Genomic DNA, 26,006 nt, shown 5'->3' on the forward strand with positions numbered 1-26,006 from the left:
ACCTCTCTGTGTTGGCAAAAGGACTGGGTAATGATGAGTCAGGAGATCTAGGGTTGTGTAACCTAAGCTACGTTACTTCTCTCCTCCTTGGGCCTCAGCTCTTTATCTCCAAAGTGGGAGAAATAATCCTTAATCCCAGGTCTGCCCCCTCAGATTGCTGTCATGAGTCTCAGGTGCACCAGTGCACATGTGAATGCTCTGTGCACGGAGGGGCTCCATTAAATAGTGCTGGGTTATCTTAATATCGTGTTGAATCAAGGCTAGGGCCCTATGCACAAAAGGTACATGGGGAGCATCACTGGCTTCCCTGAGCATCACTCAGATAATGCTTGCTCCCCCTGGCATTCACCCCAGTCACACAGGGTCATCAATCCTCATGCTTTATGACACTGATGCTAAGTGCTCTCAAGTCACATCCTTGCTGCTGATCTGTGAAGATGTCTGGACATAAGCATTTCTTTGTTTGAACTCGAGCCAAGGGCCCAAGGGTGTCTTGGGGAATTTCCATCCGGGACGCCTGGTGCCAGTTTCTCGGCTTCTGCGGTCGCCTCTGGCAGCTCAGGGAGGTATGTTTATTACAGATGCCCTGCGTCAGCTGGATGCGGATGAGTTACTTGGGAATCAAGACCTTGGGATCTGAGGTGAAAAAGCCAGAGCCCAGGACTGGGAGCTGGAGGTCCTGGATCTGAGTCCCACCTTTGCCTCCCAGCCTGTCCATTCTTCTCTCTGAAGGAATTGGATCATCATGGTAAGAGTAGCAGCCTCACTTACTGAGTGCTTACCACGTGCCAGGCCCTCTCCTGGGCATCTACATATGTAATAGCATTTAACCCTCACAACACCCCTAGTAGACCCCCCAGTCACAACTGCAGAGAACAGAGGGTGCAGGACTTGCCCTGCGCGCTGCTCTCCAGAAGCGCGGGGATTCCAGCCCGGGCATGTGCTCTGCGAAGCTCCTTGGAAATGCTCAAGCAGTCTCCCTTCTTGGAAGGCTGGATCGGCACAGGGAGGGGACCCGTGAGGCCATTCTGGAGGAGAGTTCAGGGCCCAGAGGAGTCTCTTAGCTAGACCCAGAGAAGGAAATACGGTTTTTGATTCTTCTTTCAATCTGAAGAGATGCACAAGTTCAGAGTTAGAAGTGCCCTAGGTTCATTCACGCATTTACCCGTTCAACAGATAATTTACTGAGTGTGTGCTCAGTGCCTGGCAGACACAGCATTAAACATGCAGACACACCACTGGCCGCAAGGAGCTTAGGTTCCCGAGGGGAGGCAGCCAGCGGAACAGTTGTAACAGGGCATGGCAGAGACCGCGATGGGAGAAATACATCAGGGGGGCTCCCCGGCCAGACCCTGGGTCCAGAGCAGGTTTCCCACAGGAGGCTTGGATGTTCCCAGGCCAAGGTCTGAGGGTAGAGAAGGGTGTGCGGAGGATCTGGGGCCGGGCTGGGGCGCCCCAGGATGGGAGAGTGCACAGCGGTGTGAGCAGGGGTGGGCGGGGCACTGAAAGTGAGCCAGTGTCACGGCCATAGGGGCGAGGCAGGGCCTGGCAGGGGCCCAAGGTCCAGCCTGAGTTGGGACAGGGCTTTACCCCCAGGGCAATGGAGCATTTGGTTTGTTTTGGTTTCCTTCATAGCGACCACTCCAGCGGGCGGCAAGACTAGATTAGGGGAGGGAGAGGCTGCAGTGACGTCCTCCCAACTCCCATTTCACAGATGAGACAAGTGAGGCCCGGCCAGGAGCTGTGAAGTCACGCGCTGCCCAGTGGGGACAAGAGCCCAGGCTCCTCAATTCCTTGGCCGAGGGTCCTTCCTCGGCCTTTCCCTTGCCTGGACTTGAACATCTAGAAGCTACCTGGCAGCAGCTTGAGGGGGTGGGAGGGGCAGGCACAGCTTACTGCCACCCCAGCAGTGGGAGGGACAGGCCTCTGGCTGCCCCATGCTGTACCCGAGCATCCAGGGCACAAAGACGGGGCTCAGTGCTGCCCCGGGGTTCCCTGAAGCAAGCATCCTAGTCTCGTCTCATGCCTCACACGTTTACCAAAAGAACAGATGCTAGAGTCCAGATTTCTAAATCGTGTGTGAAAAGTTGTGTGTGTACAGCCGCCCACCCTAGCTGAAGCAGCAGGTAGAGGAGTCAGTGACAGAATTCACGGGAGACAGGACACTTCACGTTACACGTCAGGAGCAGTTTCGCAGCTATCATTTCCCCAGGCCCCTAAAACCTGGGAGGCAGCCAGAAATGTCAGGGATGTAATTACGATTCCCTCTTAACAGATGAGAAGAGCGAGGCCTGGCTAGGCTGGGGTTGGGGTTGGGGGGGTGCAAAATGTCTTCCCAAACATCCCAAAAAGAGAACCGAGATCTGCCTGAGTCCAAAGCCAGCCAGGGCTCTTAACCACCACGTGGTCCTCAAAACAGAGTGAATCAGTTCATTAAACCGCCTCTGACTAGCACTTCTCAAACGTGTTTGCAACAGAACCTCTTTTCACAGGACACGTCTTAACATCCCGGGGCCCCCACCCGGAGAAACTGTTCGACCTGTTTGCTTCTAGGGACTAGACAGCGTGTCTTAGCGTGAGTCCAGCTCTGGAGTCAGGCAGACCCTCCTCCTGGCTGTGGGGCCCTGGAGAAGCTCATTTCCCGTCTCCCCTGGGTCCCTCACTGCGTGGGTGGGAAGAGAAAATCAAATGACACTCAGAATTTTTCTATTAATATTCCCTTTTCTCTGTCCCCCCAGTACCTGCTTTCTGGAACTCCTTTTAGATGAAAATTGAAACTACTCAACTCTCCTCCAGGACCCTTAATTCTGTTTCATATTTTCATCTCTTTATCTTTTAGGGTAATCATTCTGCTGTTCAACCCATCTACAACATTTTCTACATTTCAGCAATTAAAGTTCCAAGACAGTTGATTCTGACTGTATACATATGACTTCCTCTGGGATCTCTGAGAATATTAAATACACTCATTCTGTTCTATGCTTTTTCTTTTGTCTCAGTCACTCTGTTGATTTGTGTGTTAAGTCTTCACTTCATCGAGCTTAGTGCCTCTATCTGCTGTTGTTGGTTTTCCTCAAATGTTGGCTGGCTCTCCACAAGGGATTTTTAGGGCAATGAAATTATTCTGTATGATACTACAGTGGCGGCTACATGTCATTAGGCATTTGTCAAAACCCATAGAATGTACAACATCAAGAGTGAACCCTAATGTAAACTATGGACTTCGGCCGATAACAATGTGTCCACGCTGGTTCATTAACTATACCTAATATGCCACACTGATGAGGGATGTTGAGGGTTGGGGAGTATATACGTGTGGGTGGGGAGGGCTACGTGCAAACTCTCTTTATTTTCTGCTCAGTTCTGCTGTGAACCTGAAACTGCTCTAAAAGAATAAAGTCTATTAAAAAAAAAAAAAGTTGGGTGGCTCTGGAGCCTGTGTTCACATTTGCATGTGAAGTGTGTGTGGACCCATCTCTGCAGGGAGGGTGGGGTGGGTGCTGTATGGCATGGACCCCCCGCTCGCCCCCTGGACTAGGCTCCCCATGCTTCTTGGGCATTGCCAGCCTCCCTGGAAACTGACCTGCCTCTTGGGTCCACGTGCCCACACTTAGCCCTGGGCTGCTGTGGGCACCTCTGTGCACAGACGGGTGGTGGGGGCGGTCCCTCACCTGGATACTGCTACTTCTATACCTCTTCTGTCTTTGATGCCCCCACCCAAGTCCAAAGGCTGCGACACTCTCAAGGCCCCTTTGCACAGTGATTTCTTTCTTTGGTGTGAGCCCACCTGCCTTCTGCTTTTTGGTGATTCTTCCTAATTTCTGGCTCACTGAGGGTACCCCATCTTCATTCTTTTCTGCCTTTTCTGGAAGCAGATGTGCAGTGTGCTGTCTTGGCCCAGTCTCCCTCACCTAACACGGAAAGCACTAGCAGGGGCTGGACCTCAGTAACTCCCTCCTCTCTCAGGTTTTTGAGAAATACTCATGAAGGAGCCACTTCCTGAGCCCCAGTGCATGCTGGGCCCTGAGCAGAGACGCTCACCCTGATCCTGCTCTACACTTGCCTGCAGTCTGGTTTATCCACTGGTAGGGATGCTACTCAGCACCAAACAAGGGACCTTGTAAAGGCCTCAACCCAGACTACGATGGGAAGGAGAACCCCTGAGCCTTCAACCCCAAACCACCCCCACTGGCTGCACAGTGAACCTAACCTATCCCATATGTTCACTGTTTCCCTGAGATTCTTAGTGGAGGAAATCGACAAACAAGGAAACAGTCAGACCTCCGTTGGAAACCCACATGAACCAAAATAGGCCTTATGCGTGTATCTTTTTTTTTTTCCCGCAAGGGCCACATTCACCCGCGTCCACGTCCCCCGCCACACGTGCTGGCGCGACAGAGGTCCCAGACGCGGGCACTTACACATATTTTTAAACAGTGGACTCAGAGTAGACTCAAATCACCAGTACGTTCCCCCAGGGAGTGCTGCATCTGGCCCTGGCCTCAGCAACCACTGATGTGTCGCATGCTCCTCATAGGCTTGGTTCTGGGTGATTCATCCAGAGCTTAGGGGGTCAGTCCTTCCCTTGTGTTCCCCTGTCCAAGCCTCCTCTTGTCATCTGAAGGCTGAGATGCGGTTTTAGGGCTCCCTTCATTAAACTTACTCAGGCAAAGGGATTTATTGGCCCTTAAACCAAACTGCAGGAAGAGAAGAAAAGAAACATGGGCTCAAACTGTGACTCACGTTCCAGCTCTGCACGTCAGCCTCACTCTCCCCAGATGGCTTCTTCCATGTGGCTTCATACTCAGCTACTAGAAGCCACCAGGCCTGTGTGTTATGGCCTCTGTGTTCCAACTTGGGGCCACTCATGTCAAAAGACCTGGGAAAGGCTCTCCAGGCACCTGCCCTGGCCAGTGGGTTCTCCCGCTATGACTGGCTGGCTGAGTCAGGGGTTCACCTCTATACGCATGTGAAAATCTGGGGGCCCTCATCCCAATCAATGAGTAGAACAAAATGAAGGTCTGGAACGTGAACAAGTGCTTTTCTGGATAGAATAAACAACAGAAGAAGCGTTCTGCAGACACCAGGGGCCAAGCTCAGGGTGTGCGTGCAGGAGTCAGAGATCTTTAAATGTCAGCATGCATGTCTGGCTTGGCCATGGACCACTTCTGTCCAGTCTTTGGACTTTAAATCCATCCCGTGTTTGTGCTAATGACTCCCAATTTAATCTTTCCAGTCCCAACCTCTCTCCTATCCAACCTGCCGAATGCCCCCACAATACCTGCAGGAGGGTGTTTTTGGATGCTTCAAACTTACCACGCTATACAGCTGAGCTATTGCCACCCCCCACTGCCCCCGATGCCAGGCCTGCTGGAGGGCAAACGGAGGGTTTTCCAACCACCATGAATAATCTCAGATCTCCAGACGCTCAGGACAAAAACCTTGACCTATCCGTTATCCTGGGCTCCCCCTCTTTCTCTTACACCTTACAAGTCGTCCATCAGTAAATCTTTTTGGCTCCACCTTCAAAATGCCTCCAGGACCCGCCTGCTTCTCACACCTCTGTCACCAGCCCCTGGTACCTGATGACCAAACAGCCCAGCCACCCTCCCAGCCCTGAGGCTTATTCTCCATCAGCAGCGGGAGGAGGGGCAGCTCCCAGCACTGCACCACTCAGATCCCTGGGTTCCGCCTCACTGCCACGACCAGCGAGGCCCCCGCAGGGATGCACAGGCCCCTCTCAGTCTGCCCTCAGGCCCTCTGAACATCTTCATGCCAGCCACCTCCCTGTTCCACAGACACGCCAGCTCGCCCCCACTCCTGGGCTCTGGCTCTTGCCATGTCTCTGCCTGGAAAGTGCTCCCTTTTGCTCATCTTTCACCCCTCAGGTCTGTATTCAAATGCCATGGTTCCTCAAAGCCCTTCCCTAGGCGCCCCTATCTGTCTTTCCTGCCCCATGTAATTTCTGTAGCCCTACTCCTTTCTAACTATAATTTATTTATCAATCTCATTTTACATCCTATAAACTCTAGAGGGATTTTGATCTGTCTGGTTCCCCGCAGTGGTCCCAGGGCCCAGGGTAGCACCTGGTGGACAAACTCACGATTTGCTGAGTGAAACCGGATGCTCTCAGCCTGGCCTGGGGCTGGAGGGCAGGGACTCCCAGAAGTTTACACTGGATGGGCACCAGCCCAGAGACCTCAGGGATGGGGACCCTGGCCTAGTGGTTCCTCTAGGACAGGCCACCACACTGGTTCCTTCCTTGGGGCTCCTGCCACAGGGTCCGCCCCAGCCAGGCCTGGCCCAAGTGGCCATGAAGATTTCACTGGGCGGATGCTCTGCTTGAGGGGGTCAGGCGACTCTCCCCTAGTACTCCGTGTCACCCTGCCTGGGCCCTGAGGAAGAAGGGAAGTGGAGATATTAGGTGCAGATATTAGGAGATCAGAGTGGTGCTCTGGTCACCCAGCCAGGCATGGGGGGGACACAGCGCAGTCTCCCAGCCCCCCTTAATGGAGATGGCCCCTAGAGGGCGCTGGGGAGCGCCCACAGCCAGGAAGCCCCAACACGGGAGACCTCGCGTCCAGGAGACGCTCCGCTATTGATCTGGCTCCACCCCCAACCCTCAGCGCAGGCAGGAGCAGCTTCCAGCCTGAGGCCTGTCCAGGGACCCATTCAGGATGGCCTTCCCTGTCACCTCAAGATGCCTCAAGATGTCCTCACCCCTCCCCTCCCATTCTTCAGGGCTGCAGGGCTCCCTGGGGGCCGTGGCCGCACCTTCCTGCCTCCTCTCAGCTGCTCCAGCCTCTTGTCCTTGAGGACGCTGCAGCCAGAAAGGGAGACCCGGGAACCCAGCCCCCGGGCCCTCCCGGAAGCGGTCACAGGCCGGGCCAGGGGGCCAGCGTCTGCAGCAGAAACGGGGTGAGGCGTCCCCGGCAGGGAGGACGTGAGGAGGAGGCCCCTGAGTAGGCATTTTCAGGTTTGCGTTTGGAGACAATTAGGAGCTGAATTATTAAAGACTCGTGAGAGAAGAGAAAGCATGAGTAAGCAGGACTCACAGCAGGACACAGGATCGAAGGCGATCAATCCCATAATGGCTGTAAATATTTACTCGGCTTCATTGTGAATGTGTGCGCCAGCTGCGCTAGTTTAACACAGGGGTCCCTGCCCCGCAGGCCCCCATCAGGCCGCCCAGAGGGGTGCAGCTTCAGCCCCACTCCCTGAGCCAGGCCTGCCCTGGGTGAGGGGCCCCCATGCCCCAGGCTCCCTGGGCTGAGTGCTGTATCTTATTTAATCTTTACGGCAGCCCAGAAAGGAGGGTTCTCCTATCTTTCCTCCCCGTATTACGGATGAGAAAACAGGCTCAGACAGGTGGAGTGACTTGCCCAAGGTCACACAGCTGGTAAGTGGCAGAGCCAGGACTGGAGTCCAGGCCCCTCCCACCCTTTCTAGGAACCCCTGGGTTACACTGAGACCTACCCATTCTCTGCTCTCTTCTCCTCCTCCATGGCATCATCTCTTCCTTCCACAGGCCACTAAGATGTGCCCTGTCCCAGCCAGAAGCCCACATGCCTGAGGCATGTCTAAAGACCACAGCCGAAAGGGAGCCCGGCTTCTGTTTACTCCTCTGCAGGTGCGCTCTGCCCAGCAGCCCCTCCACCCTGACGTCCTGGCTGTAAGGGCCTGCACGGCAGGCTGTCCCAGGGGTCACTCAGCTGATCTCTAAGGACCAAGGATGTTGCTGCAAGAACAGCATCTGCTCTCCTTCCCAAAACACAGGCAGTCTTGAAGCCCACATGGATCACAGAGGATGTGTGGGTGAACATGTGTGCGCACACACACTCAGACACGCATACACGTGCGCGCACACACAGCTGAGACAGCACACAGCAGTTCCCAGCCTCCCCTCAGACTCACCTCAGCCACCTCCCTTGTGAGTTCTGTGCTTGGAAAGAGCTCGGCTGCCCCTCCCCCCGCACACCCCACACACCTCCTCGAGGTGCTGAGACAGGGCCCTAGCCTCTCTGGGTCCCTCATACTTCCCCGAGCAGGGACACTGAGGCTGAGGTAGCTGCATGGAGGAGAGGACCGAGCACTGTCCTGGGAGTTCCCAGACCTAGACCTTGGACAGCCCACATTCTCTTCCCAGGCCTCAGTTTTCCCATTTGTACCAAGAGAACTCAGTAGGTCAGAGAGGAAGGCCACAGGAGCTGGGGGAGGGCGGAGTCTGCCACTGTATTTGGTGCATCTTCTCAGGCCCAGGGAAGATGGGGGAGGGGTGATTTTTAGATCCCTATGGTGGGGGGGAACAAGGATAAACTGCACCCAGACCCTTGCTTCTGCTCCCATCTCCCCAGAGGGCGCAGACCACCTGGAGCTCCAGATTTGCCCAGCACAAGGCATCAGGTCCCAAAATATTTCCAACTCAGGCTTGGCCCTAACAGCCCAACCACAGCGGGTTCCCAGGTGTGCTGCAGGGAGAGGTTAGATGGGGCACTGCAGGGTGGGGGGAGGGTAGAGGGGCCGGCTTCTGGGGCTTCTCTCCCCTCCCTGCTGGCCTCAAGCCCTGTTCTGTGCCAGGCACAGGGGGTGCTTCATAGATGTGAGTTGGATGGATGGACAAATCCTTCCCTCTGTCGACCTCAGGTACCTTGGACGGCCCCTTGCTCGGGCCACAGCAGGTGCCCAGAAGCCTCACAGATTGTGACTGGACATGAAACAGTGACCCTGCTTCCAGGCGTACTGGGTGTGTGAGTGTGTATATGTTGGAGTGTGTGCGTGTGCGTGTGCAGGTGTGCCTGTCACCTCAGAGCCATTGAACTGGGATCCCTGAATGCAGTGGGGCTCCTGGGATGCAGCGTGGCAGAGCCAATGGCCAGAGACGAGGTGGGCCTGGTTAGCATAGTCTGCTGGCAAGACCTCTGGCCTTGGCTCACTGACCCGGGTCCCTAGACCTGAAATGGATGGGTGGCCTCCTGAAGTCTTACTGCTTTACATACAAGGAAAAGCTCTAGGTCTGGGGAACAGCATCTGGCTTGAATTCCCAAAAAAGACAGTGGTCTTTGCAAACACCATTTGATCAGGCACCTGGTACGTGCAGGGCATGGTGGAGACTGATAGAGTGAGTCCTGGGAGGAGCTGACATTTGAGGGGGAGAAAGACTAAGAGGACAGGACGGGATGTGCTCATATCCTCCCCGGGAAGAGCAGGGCTGCGGGGCCAGAACCTACTCCAGGTTCAGAGGAAACCACCAGGGGATTTTGACTTATTTCAGTTTGCAAAGCTGCCGCAGGCTGCTCTTTGTGTGGAACATGCCTGCAAGGGCCACCTGTAGGGAAAGACCTGTGGCAGGAGAGGCGGGACTGAGAAAAGGAAATGAGGAAAGAGCTATAAAGAGCAGGTACCCTCTGGAGTTTCCCACCACCCTTACACGTGTGGCCAGAGGCTCACAGAAGTGAACTGACCTGCCCGGTTACTGGTTGATGGGGCAGAGCTGCCAGGGGACCTGACCTCCCAAAGCCCTCACACCCCAGCTCAAGGCTCCTGGTGTCTCCAGCCACCCCTGACCTGCCCCTGCCCAAGCTCCTCGCTCCCCTCTGGGGGCAGCCCCTCTGTTTCAAGGGTGGGGGATGATAGTGGCCTTGCCCTGTGAGCCCCTCACCTGGCTGGGGGGCCCTCCTCATGCAATCACGCCGCTGTCAGCCAGACCCCAGGCTGCCCATGGCTTCCAGGTTTCTCCTGACCCTCTCACTGCTCTTTCTTTTTTCTTTTGAAAACTTAGAGGTGGTGTGAGGCTTCCCTTGGCTCTTCCCTCCTGCCGGGCTGTGCTGGGTCAACACTCTGGACGATTCCTTCCCTGGTTTCTCCTTTCTTCCTTCCCTCCCTCCTTCACTCACCTACTCTTGGCTGAGCTCTGTTCCAAGGCTTGTGCGGTCTCTGTCACCTCCCACTCCAGTCCTAGGGTTCTGGTCACTGCTCAGGCCCAATCCTTCGCTTGTCCTTCTCTGGACAGGACAGCTCTCAGCCTGGGGGGACCCAGATCTGTTGATCCACCAACATGTCTGCACCCTGCTCTGCAGGGAAGCAGGGGACAATGTCCTCCATGGAGCCCAGCCAGGACACCTGCCCTCCCCATCTTGTCCCTGGCCTCCACCTGTCACACCTATCACTGGAGTCCTCTTTCAGCCTCCCAGCTCAGCCTCAGCCAGGCAGGGGTCTGCTACTGTGGTCCCCAGGCTTTTATAGACCCCTCAAATTTCCCTTCAAATTTGGAAGAGTCCATAAAAGTGTCATCTTCTATTTTGCAATGCAACGGCATTAAAAACAAACATATTAAAAAAAAAAAAAACCCACTACTCTCTACCTTCAGCATTATTTCAAAAGAGGATGAAGATGTGAGCCATTGGAAGGGGAAACCTCCAGTTTACTGACAATTCAGTGCCGGTCTTTCCGCATTTCACTGCAGAGCCTGTCTGAGCCTGGTTCCTCATCCACAGGAGAAGGACAGCTTAGAAGAGCTCCTTTGTAACACCCTAGGATTCACCCTGCCCTGCTGAGGCCTCTGGAAGTGACCTGAGGAGGCACACTGCCACCCGGGTGCGCTGAGCCCTAGTGACTGGGGCAGGCACTTCACGGGCCGCAGAGGGGCGGGGAGGCCTGCTGGGGAGAGGGTTCCAGCCTGTCCCGGCTTAGCTCAGGGCATGAAGAGACAGGATGTATCCTGGAAGAGAGGTGGTAGCCCAGGAACCTCAGATCCCTGTGTCCCTAAGCCTCAAAGCTGTGAAGGCCCCAAAGTGTGAAGATGCCACAGCGGTGAAGGAGGGTTGGTGTCCGAAAATACAGAGCTAGTGATTTAAGATTAAAATAGTCCCGCGTGGAGGACCCGTTGGCCCCTGCTGCCCCCTGGTGGGCAGATGAGGGAATGCCTGTCAGGAGCGCGCAGGCAAGGAGGGAAGCAGGCAGGCAGAGCGGGAGGCGGGGCCCATGGGTACCAGGCTCGCCAGCCTGTAAGCTCTGTCCGGGAGTCCCAGTCGCCCGGTCACCAGGGTTCTGCCTTTTCCCTGGGCCACCCCAAGTGCAACACAAACATTTCCTCCCACCCTGGAGAGTCTGGAAGCTACTCCTGTTTTCCTTCCCCGCCATTCCAAATAACCCCCAGTCCCCCTCCACCCCAGAGGGCAGGGAATTGGACCCCACAGCAACAGGGGACCCCCCCCCAAACACACACACCATGCTGGGGTAGGGGTCTGGCACAGGACCAAGGGGCCCCTGTGTCTGGGCAGGTGACTCCCAAACACCTTTCTGGGGGTCTCCCTGCCCCAACTTTCCAGTCAGTGCCCAATGAGCCCTTCCCACTCACCCTACCTCTGTGTCCCCATCCACCTCCTCCTACCCATTCTGGTATGGCCATTTGGAGGCAGGCAGTGGGGGAGGCCAGGTAGGCCAGAGCAGAGGCAAGAACCACAGCCGCCCATTATACCTGGAGAAACCCAATCCCCCTGCTAATGCTGAGGAAGAGCACCAGGATGCTCAAGGTTGGCTTTAAATGAGATTTACTGCATTAGCAAGGCCCTAGGGAGAAGTTTGGGAGGTCCTCTGAGTTCTGGAAGAGCACAGGACCCAGAAAGAGCATCCAAGGAGAAGCCAGGAAGAGGCAGGAGTGGGCAATGGCCCTAAAGGCAGGAGCCACAGACACACCCTCAAGCTCACAGGCCCCTGTGCCTGGGCAAGGGGTACGGGGGGAAAATACAGAATTTAGAGCTGGTCCTTGACCTTGAAAATTGCCCTCTCTAGTTCTAACTTTGCAGATAAGGAAACTGAGGCCCAGGAAGGTGGAAACCCCAGCTCAGAGTCACACAGTAAGTTCCCATTATCACCAGCCATGCCACTAAAACCACACGGGGTAGCATTACCCTAGCCCTTTCTGGTAGAATCCTCAAAACCACCCTCCGTTGTACCTGTTCAATGAATGAGGAAATCGAGGCTCAGAGAGACCAAGTAACTTGCCCAAAGTCACACACCAACAAAAAGGAAGCCAACACAGGAGACCACCATGGTAGCAAGGTGGAGAAGGTAAAAGGCCGTGCCACAGGTGCAGAGGTTTTCGTGTACAGATGACAACAACCTTCTTAATGACCTCATTATTCTTGTGACCCTTTTACAGATGAGGGAGGAAACAGGCTCGGAGAGGTTAGGAGCAATTTGCTTCATGCCGAGCTCTGTTACGTATTTAAGTAAAGGAGGCCACTGGACTGAGGTTCCTCTCTAACGCCTTGGTAGCCTCCGGAAGAGCCTCAACCTCAGCCAGAGTCAGTGTCCTCAGACCCGAGAAGATAAAAGTTGAGAACAAGCAATCACAAACAGCATACTAGGCTTCCCCAAATAAGACAACCAGTTGAGCTACCACCAATCAAATAATGTCCTTGTCTCACTTCTGCATCTCCTTTATAAAACCCCTCCCCTAGCTCCTGTTGGTGGAGGGCTCCTGACCATCTTCGGTCTGGCACTGCCTGATTCAAATCAGCATATGCTCGAATAAACTCTTGAAAATGATAGTTTGCCTTTGTTTACCTTTTAACAGCTCTTGTGTCTGGAGCAGGATGTGAAGGCGACGCCCCACGCGCCTTGGCTAACGGCCCCCAGGAGCAACAAGCAGCAAGCACCTGCTGGGCCCTTTTCACTTGCTGATTTCTCACTGCACCTGAAGGTCATGGGTGGGTCCCTCTTGGATAACTGAGCTCCACAGCTTTTGCATTATGAGCTCCCCAACTTCATTTGAGCATTTCTTTTACCAGACTGGGACTCAGAGTTGGACTGGGTCCAACTTAAACATTTTGAACTCGCTGACTTAAACTGGAATGGGTTGAACTTAAACTGAACTGAGGCCTCAGGTAAGTAAAATTTTGTTTCAAGGAAAGGAGAGGAAGGAGAAAATGGGTTTCCCTGAGTCCAAAGAATCTGGGACTCCTCCAACCGGGCTAACTGTGTGTAGAAATGTTACAGGCCCAGAACTTGTGTGTGTCTGTGGGTTAACCTCACCAAAGATAATCTTGAATTACAGTGGCTTGCAGTGAGGAAATTTTAACCTAGATAAACTTATCCATTTACAAGATGCCCTAGAGAAAAATGGGTCCCAAACTTCGACTGAGTGGGGGTCAAAAGATTGCATATATGAGACTGCCTTTCCCAACAATTTTCAAATAAGATAAAATACTGAAACATTAATCACTGAACATACGTTTATCTAAAAACAATGGGATGCATTTTTGATTGGTATGAAGAATCTTCCAAGACTAAATGAATCAAAATTGTCTCTTTTAAAGAGTTCCGTACTGCCAGAAATATTTACTGTTTGTCCCAGCTAAAACCTGATAAAATATTGGAAAAGATTTTTTCTTTAAGAGAAGCTCTGTAGTCAGAAATTGGCTGAATTGGAGACATATTCAGAGCCTGTTAGGAACTTTTTTGAAACGTTCTTTCCTAAGCTAAAATAGAACTATGTATCCAGAGGGAAAGGCAACATTCTGAAGCCTTTGTGGAACAATTTATTAAAACATTCCAAAGATACACAGCTCTAAAACTAGAACATAGAAATCTTTTGATTTCCGTCTTAGATGGAAATCTACTTCCTGACATGAAGCAAATTGGATGGGTGGATCCAGCTCCTTGATACCATCCAGGGGACAACCCCATTCTTTGAGGAATTGAAAACAACTTCGCGTCTTTCAAATCAAGTCTTCAGAAGAACAGAAATGCAGATTTAGAATCAATTCAAAGCCCACCTGTTCTTTTTAGCAATTCCAAGAGAGAAGAGCACAGAGTGCTGGTTACCAAACCCGGGGGGGGGGGGGGACCTCTGAACTCTTTTGCCCACTGCATCTTGATATTGGCATCTTCAAGGAGAACAGCACAGTCAAGCATTGGGTGAAATGCTTTACTTACAAAGGGAAGGCACAGAGCAAGGCTGATTCTGATAATGGGCTCTGGTCCCCCATGGCCAGCAGGTGTCTCCCAGCAGCTGACACAGGGCAACTGACCTATGAACACCCCTTTCGTGACACAATGGAAGAACCCTGTCCCCTCCCTGCAGAGGACAGGTACAACAATGGGTTGGCCAGTCACCATAGGATGCACACACTTTAAGCAGAGACAAAGGAATATTCCGAATTAAACAAGGAGAGATATTCCCACACAAGGAACTAAGCCCAACACAAGATGTGAGGACTCTATGTTTTGGTAAATTGTTCTAGGCCCAAACCTTATTCTTACGTGACTGAGTGGGGATCAAAAGACTGCATATATGAGACTGCCTTTCCCAACAATTTTTGAATAAGATAAAATACCAAAACACTAATTACTGAACATAGGTTTACCTACTTTTGGCTTCTTACTACAGAGGGACTAAAGATATTTGGGTCTGTTAATAAATATGTTTGGTGCCATATTGGAAATTTTACTATGAGGAAGAATATGCTTCTAGAAATTATGAAATGTGTCAGTAAGTTTACCAACCTACAGAGTGCTGGTGTAACAGTTTGCAATTGCTCATTTCTTATTCTCACTGGAAATTAAGGTTTCTAAGAGTTAAGAAGTCTAATCAATATTAAAACCATGAGAAATAATACGAGAAATAAGTCTGCATACAAGAAGAGTAGGATGCTTTTTGGTAAGAAAAGGTATGCAATATGGAAATGCATTTTTTTAAGGGAAAAGAGAGCTATTTTGTTTTAAAGTAGAAGAATTTGTTGTTTTAGAATGGTAAATTGTACAAAATTTCTAGAGATCTGATATGTCCTGATATGATGTTACCATAATTCTAGTTACTATCTTAAAATGTTGTGTCACAGAAATAATAAAAATTCCTTGTTAACTACCTGCATTATAGTGAACTCTCATCAGACATTTAGCTATAACCACTTTTAAGTCTTTTGACATTTATAGACAGTTATGGTTTGAATCTGACGCTTTTCCTCTTCCAAGAGATTCATGGAAAGAATTCTTACAAGTTCAGATTTCTGATAACTTTAAGATCATACCGCCGAATTGAGTCAGAATTTTCAGAACTCAAAGGGAGAACCTGATGGATTCACAAAACTACTGACCGGAGATCAAGCATTAATCGAGAATTAATGACATGGGACTGAATGCAGTGATGAGGATCATTATGTTTTATGAGTCTGTTTGAAACATTGCTGATGTTTCAATGGTTTGTTTTCCAGATTTGATTTCCCCTTTCTCCTTTCTTTTAAGTTACCAATATCACAGCAATCTGGTAAAGTATACTTTTGAAACAAAAACAGAATGTATTTACCTTTTTCTCTCTACTTGATTGCTCCAGAATTTGGAAACTCTTATTGAATATTCTTGTTCTTTACGACAATATAGGTATTTGCATAAATCAATAAGAATCTGTTCTCCTTGCAACAGATTTTTGTCTTGGACAAGTTGTTGACTTGGCTTCTTAGACGAAAGAGGCTTTTAAAAAATTTAGTACACTACGGTTGACTTTGGAGCCAGTGAAGTCCCTAGGCAGCACCAAGCTTTAAATAGAATATCATACTTAAGAATGGACATAAAATTACTACTCTTGCTGCTCTTGTGTAAATAATCAGGCCAGGTTTAATGAGACCAGACTTATTTTGCAAACAGGTTCATTGTACTGTGGTTATCTTTGCTAGAAATTGGGGTAATTGTAGGGAGAAAAATTATGTTCCTGTGGAAAACTACACAACACAGCCTTGTGGAGATCAGATTCTAGTCCTGTTCGTTGTCTTGAGGTTTTGTTATCTACCTGTGAACTGGACTGGATCCTAAATTCTTCTAGTTTCCTCCAATGTCTGGCTACAACTCTCCAAACACTGACCTTTTTTTCCCCCCCAATCCCTGCAAACTGAAGCTGGACGATTTGATATGAACTTCAGAGAAACCACCACGACGGCTCCCATGTGGATGCGCTTTGTGCCTGTTGCTATGTGGACCACTCAGAACATTCCTAGAATAGCCGGTGACACCACCAGAGACATTTAAACTACAAAAGATGCTTCGAACTCAACGTCTACGAGCCCAGCATCTAGAGATCTTCTCGGCTGGTCATCCTCTGGACTCAGAAACTGATTTATAATCTGTCCCAACCATTATCCTTTGTTTTCCTTTTGTTTCCATTGCAATAGAAACAAACACATAAATACACGATTGCTTGCACCTCTTATGCCTGACTTTGAGAGCTCACCGGCAACACCTCTTCCTGAAATGAGACTCAACTGTTGAACTGAACTGAGCTATTCTTAGGACTAAGAGACTGGTCCAGTGAAATGGAGCTGTCTACCAACTCAAACCCTCGATTATGCAAGTTCTTGGAGAAATTTCAAAGGCGAGGAATGAAGAGTTGAAAAATGTACCACCCCTAAATAGGCCTCTCTGGGTCAGGGATTATTTCAGAGGACAGGGTGGTCTTGGATAATAGAATAGTTGTAGACTGCTTGCTGGCTAGACAAGGAGGAGCTTGGGCTGTAACAATGGTCTCCTTCTGAATCCGGACCAACAACTCTGGTAAAGCAAAGTTAAATACAAGAAATTAACAAACAAGACATTTGGCTAAAAAGGGTTGATGCCTCCTCAGGTGCATTCTTTGATTTATTTGACATCAGCTGGTTTGGTTCATGGGGACCCTCACTAAGCAGTGTACTTAGTCTCTTGTTTCTGCCCTCCTAAGAGTCACCCCTTGCGGTCTCCCTGGTGGACTATGTTCTCTCAAGGGTCTTAAATACATGTTTGATGCCATCAGCCGTACGTCAGATGGTCTCACTGCGCTTAGAGAAACAGAAACAAGGTGGACAACGAGATGAAGAACAAAAGCAATTCTTCCATGGCCCGACATCACACCCTGTGAGTTTCACCAGGAGACAAGTCACGTGAGCGCGACGGAGAGCGGCAGGAATACCAAATTGTTGGCCTGCCTCTTGTGTATCTGAAGATGACCAAGGAGAGGGATTGTTAAAGTAATTACCCATGGGACTGAGGTGGCTCCAAGGCCTTGGTCGCTTATGCAAGCAAACCGAAACCTAAACCAGAATCGATGCACTCGAATCCGAGAAAATGAAATTTATGACCAATCAACAGCCAACTAGGCTTTCCCAGCTAACACAGCCGCCTGCTCTACGACTAGCCGATCTCCTTTCTTTCCTTCGGCGTCTTCTCCGTTAAGACCTCCCCACTCGCCCCTGTCACTGGAACCTCCTAACTCCCTGTGGTTTGGTGCTGCCCAGTTCAAATAAACTCTTGAAAATTTTAATGTGCCATTTCCTTTTACCTTTTAACAGCTATGAGTGGCAGAGTAAACATTCTTTGTTGTTTAAAAATTGTTTTTAAATTGTGGAAATAAAGCCCAAGAGCACTGGGTGACCTTCCCGGCCCCGGTGGGGCCCTGTCCAGTCCTGCCCTGGGGCATCTGACTGTCCAGGGGAGCAGGACTAAGCAGTGCATTTGGTCAGGGCCCACGCGTTTTACATGACCATAAAGCTGATAAGGTGATGATTTCCTCTTCTCTCTGGCAGAGATGATAACCCCCCAGGGGGTGGCTTCACTGCCCTGGATCTTTCTTAGATTCCGTAGCTGAGCAGTGACATCTCGGCGTTCCTTTTTTCCCCACCCTCTCTAAAAATCCCTGTGTGTCTTTGCCTTTTGCACTGGCTTTTTCGCTCTGTTGGTTCCCTTATTAAGAACTTCAACAGAACCTGACACACACTCACTGTCTATTGGCAGGAGAATGATATTTTTAACACATCGAGAATGATGCTTTGACAATTCAAGCCAGCTGTGCCCAACTTTGTCTGCAACCTTGGGTCTCTGCTGCCTCCATCTGGAGCCTGAGCCCTATTTCCTGGATCCTGGCCCCTTCCTGCCTCTGCCCGACACCTGCCTTGCCTCTGCGAGTCCTGGCCTGGGCACCTGTTGCAGGGTGCGGTAAGAGTCAAGCTCTCCCCCATCTTGATGTGGACTCCATGTCTCATATCCAGGTAGTAAATGTGATTTTTTCCTGTTAGGTTGGGGCAGAGGTCTCAAAGGCCAAGACCAGCCATGCAGGTCATACTAAGGGACTGGGAAACTGACTCTTTGATTCACCCCTCCTCACCCCGCCGGAGGGCAGAGGAGGGCTGGTGAGGCGAAGACGGGAATGAATGTCTTTGGAAAAGCTGGTTGGTGTGCTGGGTTGTTTTCCCTCCTCCTCGCACCCAGAGGGCTTCAGTCCTCTGTCCAGGTGAGGGGCTTCTGGGAAGCCAGTGGGGACCTGGGCGTGTGTTCCTTGAGTTTGGGGGATGCAGGGCCAGGTGGGTCTGACCCACACCTGGAGGAGGTCCGGGTCACTGGCCAGGGGCCTCCAGGGTGAAGGGAGGGACCTGGACACCCACCCAGGGATGATCATGAGGCAGAGGGTGCATATCTGCAGGGCTTCCTCGGACCCTGTGCAAGAGAGCTGGGGATCCATCCTCCTCCAAAAAAGGCTGCCTGGAAAGGAGAGTCTCTACAGCTGGGAGACGAGGCTAGAGGGCACCATCAACATCGCTGGGCAGTGGCATCAGCCTGGCCCCAGCACCACGCTGGTAGCAAAGTGGAGGAGTGGAGGTGCCTGGGACCTGCCCACACCCTGCCTTCCCTTAGGCCTGAGATGAGTCGGCGGGAGGGGATCCCAGAGTGAATGAGGGTCTGGAGCTCTGAGGCTTCCCTGAGCACCAGCTCGCCCTTGAAAGATGACCACCAGATCTGCACAAAATGTATCTGAAGGGCTGGGTCAGAGGTGACAGTCACACCTCCTCCAGCTTGTCCCACAGGTGATGGTGAGCATTTGTGTCTTTAGCAGCCACCACGTCGCTTTCAGCCTTGTCTCGGGTTCACACCCAGCCTGCTCTGACCTCCCAGCTCCCTGCTCCCAGGCAGCTCCTCCCACCCCCCCCATCCTGTGAATCCCTGAACCAGCATCCCCTGGAGCTGGAAGGGGCTCAGAGGTAGACCAGCGAGCCCAGGCTTTTGTGATCATTGTCAGCTGAGGGACTGGAAGGCAGGCTCTGTACTAGGCACTGGGAATACCGCAGAGAACAAACAGGCGACAAAGCCTAGCCTCTGGAGAGGGGACAAAAGTCAGGCTTACACGCCCAGCCCCGCGGGCCCTCAGCACTTTGTCCCTCAGAGTCTACGTGCATCGTTGAGCAGCAGACGCAGCTTTTAGCTTGTCACGTGTCACATGTCTACACTGATTCGTGTTTATGTTTTAGGGATTTTGTTTGATTTCTCTTTAGGGAATCATGTGATTTCTTTAGCCTCTTTTCCCTCCCCCCCCCCCCCAATAACAGGACAGGACAAAAGGGCCGGCAAGCCCCAAGCTGCTGAGGGTCTCTCCTTCCAGGGTCTGAAGGTCCTGACACCATCGCTCCCCCAGGCTTCCTGCCAAGGAAACTCCAGGTCCCCACAATCAGGAGCCCCTCTCCCAGTGCCTGCCTCCTGGTCCACGTGGCCCAGCATTGGATCTGCTCAGCCTCTGAGCATCTGCCCCAGAGGGGAGCGGGGAGGCAAGGGAGGCAGAGCGGAAGTGGGACACGGCCTGCGTAGACTCCCCCTTGGGCTCCTCCCTGGGCCTGGGTCTGAGAGTGCAGGCTCCTGGAGAGCCCCCTTGTGTCCCTGCTAGAAACTGCAGGTTGGTGGATTTTCTAGATTTTGAAAGAAGGCTGTCACTGACTGAGCAGCTGCTACACACTTTGCTCATTTTTTTAATCCTCGCTGCAGATGTCATTTCTGTCTTTGATGAGGGATGAGGGAAGCGGACAGGGCAGTGAGGTTGGTGTGTGAAGGCAGGTAGGCTGGCCCCAGAGATGCAGCCAGCTCCCTCCCAGCCTGGGCTGTGAGCCCTGGAGAAGGAAACTCCCTCCCCACCTCCTCTCCCACCTCAAGCCCAGGAGTGGGGGAGGCCGGGCTTGGCACCCACTGCCCACAGGTCATGGGGCAGGACTCTAATGCTGAGAGTCCCTTCCAGGCCTGCTCCCATGGCCACTGCCCCCCAGTCATCCCTGCCCTATTCAAGGTGGGCACAGTCCTGAGCCCCTGACCTGACCCTTCCTGCACCTTTGTCCCCGGTCCTGCCAGAGCAGCCCTCACCTCGAGCCAGGTTCCCGGAGATGAAGCGGAAGAAGAAGGTGAAGATGTGGCCCAGGTGCTGCTTGCAGCCATGCTGGCACTCCCGGAGCCTCAGTGCAGGTCCCTGGGCCGCGCCAGGGGCCTTGCTGCGCTCTGCCATCCCCCAGCCGCCGGGCCCAGGAGCCCCTCTCCTGCGCTCCCTCTGCCCAATCAGCCACAGTGCAGGCCCCCAGCCTGTGCTGCCCCTCCTCTGCCTGCTTCTCTCCAACCAGGCACTCAGAGCCTTTCTTCTAGAACTCTCTCTCTCCTCGACGTGTGGTCTGTCTCTGTGTCTCTCAATCTCAGTATCAATCCTGTGGATCTCAGCCTGTCCCTCAGTGTCTCGGCCTCTCTGGCCTGTCCTTCCCCTCCTCTGTGCTCTGTCCCCACCTCCTGCTCTCTCCCAGGACCACCTGCCCCTCAGCCCAGCCCAGAGACCCGGGGGGCCGGCCAGTGTCCTGCTCCCCCCACTGCGGGGGTCAGCCATACTCCTGCCCCAGGGCCAGCCCTTCACCTTGCACCCGGCTCTGGCTCCTCAGGGCCCGGGTGCTCACTCTTCCCAGAGCTGGAAGGGCCCCTGCAGCTTCCAGGGCTGGGAGGGTGTGAGGGCGGGGGTGGGCATCGCTCCTGAGCTCCCTGCACCAACGGGGGAGGTGCCATTGGTGTGATTTTCAGCTGAGGGTGTGATCTCACTGCAAAGGGGCCTCATCCAGGTCCCAGGGCTTCTGCACAGCCAGAAAGGGAGCAGCCCTGTTCCCCTCCAGCCCCCTACCCAGGAGTCGCAGGGGCCAGGGACCCTCGGCAGGGCTGGGGGATGGGTGGGGCCCTGGCCCTTGGCTAGCTCTTCACCTCTGACCTCTGCTCACTGACCCCATCCCCCAGCCCTGCTGGTGTCTCTGTAGAGTGGAGAAAGGGGAGATGGGAAGGGGTCCCTCTGATGAGGGAAGTAAGGGGAAACCAGGTGTGTGACTGAAGTAGGCATTGCTGATGACCCCCCCCCACCCCCACATTCGCTGAGCACCCAGTGTGTGCAGGCAACTCCCTAAGGCCCTTCTGGGCACCAGTGCGTTCAGTCATCAAAACAACCCCACGGGCTACGTGTGGCAGAGAACCCCCTTCGGCATTCATTCTCCTCTGTTTTTTCACGTAGAGAATTCAGATTTGGTTGGGGGTGGATATGTACCCAGTTTTTTAAAACGCCATCCCCCACCTTCCTTGCAGTCAGAGTGACTCAGTTCTGGCCAGTGAAATGTAGGCATACATCTTCCAGAGATTTCTGTGACAGTTGCTTTCCTGACACAGGCTCTATCACTTCCTCCTTTCACTCGATTCCTCTTTCCTCTTGCCTGGAACAAAGCCGTGATGGCTGGAGCCAAAGCAACTACATTGCAACTGTGAGGGAAAGCACCAAAACCCCAAAGACCTTGACTCAGATATCCCGAAGCTGCTAACCCAGTGCCAGCCACTGCCTAGCCCAGATTTCTCATATGGGAGATAACATACTTCTGTTTAAATCAAGCCCCTGTTGTTTGGGGTTTCTGTTACAAGCAAGGCCGGCCAAGTTAAAATATCCCCTCCAGAGTGAAAGGCAAACTGCTGCCTCTGTACTCCCAGCCATGAAAGCAAGTGCAGGGTTCGATGGGCCTTCTTGTGCAGGCCTGGCCACTAGACAGGGAAGTGTGCAGCTCCAGACTGTCCCTGAGCACAGGCAAAGGCCGTGCAGCAGGCCCAGGCCATGAACAAGCAGCTCTGCCCATTGGGCCTGCTGACCCAGCACACTCCATGGCGCACAGTGTGTCTAAGGCAAGTTAGGAGGCTCTGCAGGGCCCAGGGCAGGCCCCAATGGGAGCCTCTGGTTTCGAGCGAAGCCATGTTTTCTTTGGCAAAAATCTCTTCTTTCAGCATACAGCTAGTGGCTCACTACTGGGCTCCCAGGGAGATGGAACGCCTGACTGTGGGACGCCAGGTGGTCCTGAGACCTGAGCTGCCCATCAGGAACCGAGTGTCAACCTCTCCCCTAGCTCTAACGGCGCATGCGTGCACAGCACTCCAGCATCACATGCAGGTGCTGTGTGTGGTATTAGGGTCGGGGGTCCAGAAAGCTCTGGGAGGTGTATGCTTATGCCTGGGACTCAGACCCCCATGGTAACAGCTGCATTCTCACCTTGCCCTCAACTCACATCTGTGGCTCTGTGGAGAGCTCCCAAGACCACCTGAAGAGGAAAAGCATGCATGTGTAATTTATAGACAGAGCTGCAGGAAATGATGGCACCCAACACGTCTAAGTGGACACGGCGGTCCATTCAGTGGGAAGGGCAGTGGAGAAAGGAAATCTTCCTGGTGGGCAGAATATTGAGTGTATCTTCTTGCCCAAGTCGCCTGGAAGGAGAGGTGACCTGAGGTAGATTTACATTACTCAGGGGTGGTTACTCACCACGTGTGCAGGGGTCAGGGAGCTGGAGGGAAGACTGGAGGAGTGGCGATTGGGAGGCGTGAAAATTTCTCCAAAGGCGGAGATGTTCTCCAAAGGGCAACCGGGCTGAGGAGGCGCTGAGAGTCTGGTACACAAGATGGCCTGTGTGTGCACATCAGTTAGCCTGTGTTCCTAGACGCTCAGCACTGCCCATGAACAAAGGGCCGGGATGGACTAGGCTTACTCACAGATTCAATAAAAGAACTTCCCTCACCGGGCTGATTTGTATACAGCTGTTGTTAAGTTCCCAGCCAGCCGGCAGGATGACAAGCCAGCCACTAGGTGGCAGGTCAGTGACACTGTTTCCCCTCCGTCCATTCATTCTTTGTGAAATTGACATGTATTTGAATATGAACCTTCCTTCCTGCTCACCTTGTTTTTGCCAACATTACCCATCACAGTGTCTCGCAGATCATTACTACTGACCCAAAGTCTCATTTTACAGCGAAGAATTGTGGCCAAAGGCCAGTGCTTACAAGACCCACTGGCCTCACCCTATTTCCATGTCCAGAAGCAGCTGGCCTTACAGACGAGTGGAAAAGCCTACTGCACACTGGTTCCAGCACCGTCTCCTTCTCTGGTCCTCTAGAGTTTCTGTGAACTTCCCGAGAGCCTAGAGTAAATGCCTCTCTGCTTAAACCAGCCTGGATTCAGCTGTCTTTCACCAAGATTCCAGGTTATTCTGTGTGTGATATTATTATTCCAGTTTTACAGTTAAAGGCCCTCAATCCTACAGTCCTCGTGGGAGCCAGACTTGAGAAGCAGGTCTGTCTGGTTGGTGGCTCAGCTGTGCCCCTAGAGAGACGGCCCAGCATCCTGCCAGGAAGGACTTTTAGATGCTGGGGAGACAAGCAGAGCAGCTCAGAGTCCGGCCTCTGGGGCACTGAGGATGGCCCCCCAGTGCTGGGGAAGGACACACACCTCAGTGGCGGATGGGGGAGCCACGACACCTGCTCTGTGCTGCCTGGTCCTGGGCCCACCCGTCTTAGAGGCCACCACTGCTGACTGGCTCCCGACTCCATGCTGGGGACTTCACAGCCCAGGAGTGACCGCTGGGGCACAGCCACAGCTGGCCTGGCCCATCTGGTGCATACCAGCCCCTGACTCCCACCTCTTCCTTGCCGAAGCTCAGGGACACTATGTGTTTCTCTGGGCCTGGGCCTTGGCTTCCGTTCCAGGATGTCCCAGAAATCTGTCTCTGGCCACTTCTGCTGAATGGAAAAGCCCTGACAACAAGGGCATAGTGTCTGGGCCACCTGCCCGCCTTCTGCAGGCGCCCGCCCAGGACACCCAGCTGGGCCTGGCCAGTGTAGGGACAGCTACACTGAATGGCACAATTGTTCTCTGCACCCAGAGCTGGGGGTGGGGGTGGGGGGGTCCTGAAGGAGCAGAGGCACCTCGTCTGTGCACAGCTGAGCGTTTCACAAGCACACAGAGCCCTCGGTGTGACCACGCCAGCATTGGGTCCTCAAGGGACACGCATGGGACGTGTTTGGGCTGTGGAGCTGAGGCCCTGGAGCGATGCCCAGTCTCAGAGACAGGGGTGCGCTGGGGTCCCGGCTCCTCGGCCGGGAAGGGTGGCTGTTGCCTCCGCAGACCCTGAGGCTCCCCCTTCCCACAGCTCCCGAGAGAAAAGACCAGGAGGACACACGTGAGGGTGGGCGCCCTGCCCGCAGCGCATGGAGGGCGCTCCAGGTTAGTGCCCTCGCTGGGCCCCTGGCCCGTGTGACCCGCTGACTTGTGTGACCTCCCGTGCGTCAGTCTCCTCTTTAGTTTTAGTGAAACAGAGTGACCCTCCATGCCTGCCTTGTACAACTGAGGATCTCGTTTTCCATGCCCCACATGTCCCCTCGGGGCCTCAGGTGCCTGGTAAACGTGTCACCAGGGGAACAGGCAGGGCTGGACAAAGCTGGTGATGGTGTCCTGGGCCCTGCATCCCTTCCCCGGCTGCACTGCTGCAGGGCTGGACCAGCCATTCAGCAAAGGCTTCCAGACAGCTCGAGAAGGAGCTGAAGAGAAAAGACCCTCCCATCTAGGAACCCATCTAAGCTAAAGGTGGGGACTGGGGCAGGTCCCCTCAGCCCCCTCTCTTCGTGACCCTGACCACACCAAGCCTGCCCCTGGCTTGCTCTCCTCCACACTCAGCTGTGCAAAAGGCCTCAGCGAGGGGTGACCCACCACACCCAGCCGTCCTGAAGCACCACTGTTGCCAGATGTTTCTCCTAGAAGTTGGAAGCTGGAGACGGAGCTCAGCAGGAAAGAGGCCTGAGGGTGGGGATAGGGGATGCTGGGAGGAGAGGACCAGGGAGGGAGAGACAGGCACTGGGGTAGCCGAGGGGCTGCAAGAGCCACAGCAGGAAAGGGGGAGCCTGTGCTGCTTCCAAGAAAATCCTGGAGACGCAGGTGGGGAGGAATTTGAGCCTCGAGCTGTGTCCCCAGAGCAGATACTAGACCACCAGGCATACACAGCCCACCACACGGGGGCGCCATGCACCCCCTGCTCCCTGTTTCTACCCCAGTGGAAAATTGAATTGCTTTTCCCCTGCTGCAGAGAAACATCGCCCTGACAACGTGGGCTTCCCGGTTAAGCTGGTGCATGCACTTTTGGTGACTTCACGTTTCTGCCCTGTCCGGAGAACTGGGGAGCACACATGGACCCCAGAGGCATTCACAGGCACCAGCACCTCCGTGGGGGCCGTTGTGGGAAAGGGACGGGTGGAGAGCAACAAGGGTGACAGCAGCACAGATGGGCAGGGGCCAGGATGAGGCTGGGAGTGCCCTGGAGTTGGGGTGCAGGTAAGGCGCGGGGCGGCATGCACACGCTGCTGGCCGCACCCCAATCAACCTGGGAGGCCGGGGCCATGAATATCCCCATTCTCCAGCTGAGGGGACTGAGGCTGCCTGGAAATCACAGCAAGTGTCTGAGACAACAAACAAGACGCAGCTGTCAGGGGCCAAATCTGCCTTTTCCTTCAAGTCTAAGAGGCAGACCTTCTGCAGGCCTGTGTGTGTGGTCACAGGAGCGCGTGTGGTGCGTGGGCCAGCGTGTGGTGTGCACGCCCGTGTGTGAAGTGTGTACACCCACATGTGATTGGTGGGCGTGCACGGGTATGAGGTGCACGGGTGCACGTGTGTGAGAGTACGGAGCTTACACAAGGTCCCCTCTGCGTCTCCTGCTCCATCACAAGCACCGAATACCCACAACAGCAAGTGCGGACAGCGGTTCCTGCCAGTTCCCTGACGAGCTCCCGGGACAGAGCCTGAGGTAAAGAGCCAACATCAGCCCCTGGGGCGCCCTGGGCAGGACTGAGGAGGGGCGGGAGCCAGGGCTTTCTCCTCACCAGGCCCCTCATGCGTGATTGCTCGCAGGTTG

The 26,006-nt window shown here is 53.4% G+C and overlaps 1 protein-coding gene across 1 annotated transcript in view; it reads right to left on the minus strand.

Annotated features, from left to right (window-relative positions):
- Positions 1-26,006, minus strand: part of KCNIP3 (potassium voltage-gated channel interacting protein 3) — a 74,661-nt gene that overhangs the window by 39,634 nt on the left and 9,021 nt on the right. The gene's annotated exons all lie outside the window — the stretch shown is intronic.

This window comes from Camelus dromedarius, chromosome 33 (genome assembly GCF_036321535.1).
Source record: "Camelus dromedarius isolate mCamDro1 chromosome 33, mCamDro1.pat, whole genome shotgun sequence".
In the NCBI taxonomy this organism is placed as follows: domain Eukaryota; kingdom Metazoa; phylum Chordata; class Mammalia; order Artiodactyla; family Camelidae; genus Camelus; species Camelus dromedarius.